General features: G+C 46.7%; 1 non-coding gene across 1 annotated transcript; it reads right to left on the bottom strand.

Moving 5' to 3' along the window:
• Positions 1-6,529: 6,529 nt before the first annotated feature.
• TRNAW-CCA (transfer RNA tryptophan (anticodon CCA)) lies at positions 6,530-6,601 on the bottom strand. Its single transcript has one exon. It is a non-coding gene; the product is annotated as a tRNA-Trp (tRNA).
• Between the last annotated feature and the right edge of the window lie 492 nt (positions 6,602-7,093).

The raw sequence follows: 7,093 nt of genomic DNA, 5'->3' as shown, positions 1-7,093 counted from the left end.
TCCAGCATGGTGACTCCAGCATGGCGACCCCAGCATGGCATCTCCAGCATGGTAGCTTGTTGTCTCCAGCACGGCGTCTCCCCATGGTAGCTTTCTGTCTCCAGCATGGCATCTCCAGCATGGCATCCCCAGCATGGTGTCTCCAGGATGGCGACCCCTGCATGGCGATTCCAGCATGGTGACTCCAGCATGGCGACTCCAGCATGGCATCTCCAGCATGGCGAGTCCAGCATGGCGTCTCCAGGATGGTGACTCCAGTATGGTAGTTTGTTGTCTCCAGCTCAGTTTATCCACCTTGGCGACTCCAGCATGGCGACTCCAGCATGGCGTCTCCAGCATGGCGACTCCAGCATTGCGTCTCCAGCATGGTAGCTTGCGGTCTCCAGCAGGTGTCTCCCCATGGTAGCTTTCTGTCTCCATCATGGCATCTCCAGCATGGCAATCCCAGCATGGCGTCTACAGGATGGCGACCCCAGCATGGCGACTCCAACATGGCACCTCCAGCATGGCGACTCCAGCATGGTAGCTTGATGTCCCCAGCAGGGTGTATCCAGCATGGTGACTCCAGCATGGCGACTCCAGAATGGCATGTCCAGGATGACAACCCCAGCATGGCGTCTCCAGGATGGCGACCCCAGAATGGCGACTCCAGCATGGTAGCTTGATGTCTCCAGTACGGTGTATCCAGCATGGCGTCTCCAGCATGGTAGCTTGTTGTCTCCAGCATGGCGTCTCCAGCATGGCATTTCCAGCATGGTGACTCCAGCATGGCGAATCCAGCATGGCGTCTCCAGCATGGCAACCCCATCATGGCGTCTCCAGCATGGTAGCTTGTTGTCTCCAGCACAGAGTCTCCCCATGGTAGCTTTCTGTCTCCAGCATGGCATCTCCAGCATGGCATCCCCAGCATGGCGTCTCCAGCATGGCGACCCCAGCATGGCGTCTCCAGCATGGTAGCTTCTTGTCTCCAGCATGGAGTCTCCCCATGGTAGCTTTCTGTCTCCAGCATGGCATCTCCAGCATGGCAACCCCAGCATGGGGTCTCCAGGATGGCGACTCCAGCATGGCGACTCCAGCATGGTGACTCCAGAATGGCGACTCCAGCATGGCATCTCCAGCATGGCGAGTCCAGCATGGCATCTCCAGCATGGCGACGCCAGTATGGTAGCTTGTTGTCTCCAGCTCGGTTTATCCAGCATGGTGACTCCAGCATGGCATCTCCAGCATCGCCACTCCAGCATGGCGACCCCAGCATGGCATCTCCAGCATGGTAGCTTGTTGTCTCCGGCATGGTGTATGCACCATGGCGTCTCCAGCATGGCGCCTCCAGTACGGTGTCACAAGCATGGTAGCTGTCTGTCTCAGCCTGGCGACTCCAGCATGTCATCTCCAGCACAGCGACTGCAGCATGGCATCTCAAGCATGGTGACTGCAGTATGGCATCTCCAGCATGGCGAGTCCAGCATGGCGTCTCCAGCATGGCGTCTCCAGCATGGCGACTCCAGCACGGAAGCTTGTTGTCTCCAGCATGGCGTCTCCAGCATGGCGACTCCAGCATGGCATCTCCAGCATGGCGTCTCCAGCATGGCATCTCCAGCACGGTGTCTCCAGCATGGTAGCTGTCTGTCTGAGCATGTCGACTCCAGCATGGTGTCTCCAGCATGGTAGCTGTCTGTCTCAGCATGGTGACCCCAGCATGGCGTCTCCAGCATCGCAACTCCAGCATGGCGACTGCAGCATGGCATCTCCAGCAGGGCGACTCCAGCATGGCACCTCCAGCATGGCGACCCCAGCATGTTGTCTCCAGCATTGCGACCCCAGCATGGCATCTCCAGCATGGCGACCCCAGCATGGCGTCTCCAGCATGGCGACTCCAGCAGGGCATCTCCAGCATGGCAACTCCAGCATGGAAGCTTGTTGTCTTCAGCACGGTGTATCCAGCATGGCATCTCCAGTATGGCGTCTCCAGCACGGTACCTGTCTGTCTCAGTGGCGACTGCAGCATGGCGTCTCCAGCATGGCGATTCCAGCATAGCGTCTCCAGCATGGCGACTGCAGCATGGCATCTCTAGCATGTCGACTCCAACGTGGCATCTCCAGCATGGTAGCTTGTTGTCTACAGCATGGTGTATCCAGCATGGCGACTCCAGCATGGTAGCTTGCTGTCTACAGCACGGTGTATGCAGCATGGCGACTCCAGCAAGGCATCTCCAGGATTGCATCTCCAGCATGGCGACTCCAGCATGGCGTCTCCAGCATGGTGACTCCAGCATGGTGACTACAGCATGGTAGCTTGTTGTCTACAGCACGGTGAATCCAGCATGGCGACTCCAGCAAGGCATCTCCAGGATGGCATCTCCAGCATGGCGACTACAGCATGGTGTCTCCAGCATGGCGACTCCAGCATGGTGTCTCCAGCATGGTAGCTTTCTGTCTCCAGCATGGCGAATCAAGATTGAGGTCTCCAGCATGGCGACTCCAGCATGGCGACTCCAGCATGTTGACTCCAACATGGCGACTGCAGCATGGCATCTCCAGCATGTCAACTCCAACGTGGCATCTCCAGCATGGTAGCTTGTTGTCTCCAGCAAGGTGACTCCAGCATGGCGTCTCCAACACAGCATCTCCAGCACGATGACTCCAGCACGGCATCTCCTGCATGGCGTCTCCAGCTCGGCGACTCCAGCATGGCGACTCCAGCATGGCGTCTCCAGCATGGCGACTCCAGCATGGCGACTACAGCATGGCATCTCCAGCATGGTAACTTGTTGTCTCCAGCACGGTGTCTCTAGCATGGTACCTGTTGTCTCCAGCACGGTATCTCCACCATGGCAACTCCAGCATGGCATCTCCAGCATGACGACTCCAGCATGGAGTCTCCAGCTTGGCAACTCCAGCATGGCGACTCCAGCCAGCATTGTATCTCCAGCCTGGTAGCTTCTCATCTCCAGCACGGTGTATCCAGCATGACGACTCCAGCAAGGCACATCCAGCATGGCGACTCCAGCAAGGCATCTCCAGCATGACGACTCAAGCATGGCGTCTCCAGCATGGCGTCTCCAACATGGCGACTCCAGCATGGCGACTCCAGCATGGTAGCTTTTGGTGGGCTGGACATCTTCCATGTCAACCTAGGATTCCCAAGCCTTTTCTACTGCCTGGAGTTGGGAGACACCATGTCACCTTTTATGACTCAGCCTTTGAAGCACACAGCATGACTTCCACCACATTCCACTTGCCAGAATCAAGTCTCTAAAACCAGCCCAGAAACACAAGAGGGCAAACTGGAATCCATCTTCTCAGAGGAGCATCAAAGAGTTTCTAAACACTTCTTTAAACCCCGGGAACTTAGCAACTAAATGAATACCTGAATAAATAATAATAAATACGGAACAATGAATCATTTCTGAGGAAGGATGTAAAAATATTTTAACACTGATCATCTGTTCCTACTGTGTGATAGTATAGCCCATCTTGTTCCTGAATATACCTATTAAAGGAAACGCATAACTTCTACAATGTGCATAGTCGTTGGAATCAACTTAGTCAAGAGTATTTTCCTACATCAGTGACTAATTTACCAGCATCATTTTAAGAGTTGCATCATAATTTATTTAACCAATTTCCAGTCACTCAATGTCAGATATTTAAACAATTTACTGTATTATATAGATAACTCTATGAATAAAGATGTTTTAACATCTGTGTGCAGGTTTTTGTGTGAATATAAATTCTCAACTCCTTTGATTGTGCACCAAGGAATATGATTGCTGGATCATACGATAAGCCAATTTTTCTTTTCTTTCTTTCTTTCTTTTTTTTTTTTTTTGAGAAACTGTCTTCCAAAATGACTGTATCACTTTGCATTTCCACCAGCAATTGATGAGTTTTCCTGTTGCTCCACATTCTCACCAGCACTTGGTGGTGTCAGTGTTCTGGATTTTGACCGGTTTTATAGATGTGATGTTATCTCTCCTTTTCATTTTAATTTGCATTCCTCCAATGATACAGGATATGGAGCATCTTTTTAATATATTTATTTGCCATTTGTATATCTTTGATGAGTCAGGTTGCTTGTTGTTTTTTAGTGAGATTGCTTGTTTTTTAATTGTTGACTTTTAGAAGTTCTTTGTATATTTTTGGTAAAAGCCCTTTATCAGATGTGCCTTTTGAAAATATTTTTTTCTCAGTGTGGCTTGTGCTTTCATTCTCTTGACAGTATATTTTTACAATATAAATATTTTTACTTTTAATGAAATTCAGTTTATTGATTATTTCTTTCAAGGACCATATCTTTGGTACTGTGTCTAGAAAATCTGTGCCAAATTGCAGATCATTCACATTTTCTGTTATTTTCTAAAACTTTTATAGTTTTTCATCATGCATTTAGTCCTGTGACCCATTTTGAGTTAGTTTTTATGGAGAATGTTTCATCTATATCTACGCTCATGTGACGTCCAGTAGTTTCAGCTACATTTGCTGAAAGGACTACTTTTCTCCAGTGTAAGTGCCTTCATTTCTTTGCCAAAAATAAGTTGACTGCGTTTGTGTGGGTCTGCTTCTGTGCTTTAATGGAATACATTAAGGTACTGTACTGTAATGTAATGTAATGTAATTAATGTAATGGAATTCCATTACATTCCATCTGTCTATTCTTTTGTCAATACTACATGTTTATTTTAGCTTTATAGTAGGGTTTAAAGTCAGTTAGTGTCAGCCCTCCAAATTAGTTCTTAATCTGTTAATATTGTGTTGGCTATTCTGAGTCTTTTGCCTATCCACATAAACTTTAGAATCAGTTTATTGATCTTCACATAATAATTTGCTGGAGTTTTGATTGAGAAGACATTGAATCCATAGATCAAGTTGGAAGGAGCTTATACTTTGATAGTAATGAGTTTTCCTGTTCATGGACATGGAATATATATTCATTTATTTAGTTCTTCTGATTTATTTCATCAGAGTTTTATAGTTTTACTCATATAGATCTTGTTAGATTTGTACCTAAGTATTTTCTATTTTGGAGTGCTAATGTAAATGGTGGGCTTCCCTGGTGGCTCAGAGGGTAAAAGCGTCTGCCTGCAATGCGGGAGACTCGGGTTCGATCCCTGGGTGGGGAAAATCCCTGGAGAAGGAAATGGCAACCCAGTCCAGTACTCTTGCCTGGAGAATCCCATGGGCAGAGAAGCCAGATAGGCTACAGTCCTTGGGGTTGCAAAGAGTTGGACACGACTGAGCGACTTCACTTTCACTTTTACTTTTCACTTTCCCAGGTAGCTCAGCTGGTAAAGAATCCACGTGCAGTGCAGAAGACCACAGTTTGATTCCTGGGTCAGGAAGTTCCCTCTGGGTAAGGAATAGGCTACCCACTCCAGTATTCTTGGGCTTCCCCAATGGCTCAGATGGTAAAGAATCATCCTTCAGTGGGAGAGACCTGGGTTCAATCCCTATGTTGGGAAGATTCCCTGGAGAAGGGCATGGCAACCCATTCCAGTATTCTTGCCTGGAGAATTCCCATGCACAGAGGAGCCTGGCGGGCTACAGTCCATGAGATTCGCAAAGAGCTGGACACGACTGAGCGACTAAGCACAGCACGGCAGTGGAAATGGTATTGTGGTGTTTTTAGGCAGTGTGTTTTTAATTTCAAATTCCATTTGTTCTTTGCTAATGTATAGGAACACTATTGACTTTTGTAATGTTAACCTTGTATCCCCAAAACTTGCTATAATAACTTATGAGATTTTTTGCTAGCTCTGTCAGATTTTCTCCATAGTCAATCATGTCATCTGCAAATAAACAGTTTCATTTCTTTCTTCCTAATCTATTTGCCCTTCATTTCCTTTTATTTTGATGCTTTTGAACTGTGGTGTTGGAGAAGACTCTTGAGAATCTCTTGGACTGCAAGGAGATATCAATCAGTCCTAAAGGAAATCAGTCCTGAATATTCATTGGAAGAACTGATGCTGAAGCTGAAACTCCAATAATTTGGTCACCTGATGCAAAGAACTGACTCATTGCCCTGATGCTGGGAAAGATTGAAGGCAGAAGGAGAAGAGGACAACAGAGGATGAAATTGTTTGATGGCATTACCGACTTGATGGACATGAGTTTGAGCAAGCTCCGGGAGTTGGTGATGGACAGGGAAGCCTAGCGTGCTGCAGTCCTTGGGGTCACAAAGATTCATACACAACTGAGCAACTGAACTGAACTGAACTCCTTTTATTATCTTATAGTATTAGCTTGAGTTTGAGCAAACTCCAGGAGATAGTGAAGGACAGGGAAACCTGGGGTGCTGCAGTTCATGAGGTCGCAAAGAGTCAGATACAACTTAGCAACCAAAAAACTGCACATCCAGTGTGATTTTGAAAGCTTTGAGTTTCTCTCCTTTAATTATAACATTAAGTGAAGTCACTCAGTCGTGTCCAACTCTTTGCGACCCCGTGGACTGTAGCCTACCAGGTTCTTCTGTCCATGGGATTCTCCAGGCAAGAATACTGGAGTGAGTTACCATTTCCTTCTCCAGGGGATCTTCCCAAGCCAGGGATCGATCCCAGGTCTCCTGCATTGGAGGCAGACGCTTTAACCTCTGAGCCACCAGGGAAGCCTTTATAACATTGGCTGTAAGCTTTTTGTAGATTTTGTAATCAAGATGAGGAAGTCCAAGTTCCTAGTTTACTGAAGAGTTTTTATCATGAATAGGTGTTGGATTTTGTCACATGCTCTTTCTAATTCTTATGATATGATCTTGTGAATTTTCTTCTTTATCCTGTTGTTGTGACAGATTAAATAAGTTGATTTTTAAGTGTTGAACTAGCCTTTCATATCTGGGATAAATCCCACTTGGATCTGTATGTAATTCTTTGTATACATTACTGGATTTGATTTATGAATATTTTATTTAGGAAATTTGTATCTATGTTCATAAGAGATATTAGTTTATGGTTTTCTTCTCTTGTAATGCCTTTATGTGGTTTTGATAATAGGATAATGCTGCCTTCACAAAAATGACTTAAGAAGTATACCTTCTGCTTTTATCCTCTGAAAAATATTGTAGAGAATTGGTATAATTTCTTCCCTAAATATTTTGTAGAAC

Source organism: Muntiacus reevesi, chromosome 20 (genome assembly GCF_963930625.1).
Source record: "Muntiacus reevesi chromosome 20, mMunRee1.1, whole genome shotgun sequence".
Lineage (NCBI taxonomy): Eukaryota > Metazoa > Chordata > Mammalia > Artiodactyla > Cervidae > Muntiacus > Muntiacus reevesi.
The sequence above is the reverse complement of the archived record's forward strand: the minus strand, read 5'-3'. Positions and strand labels throughout refer to the sequence as shown.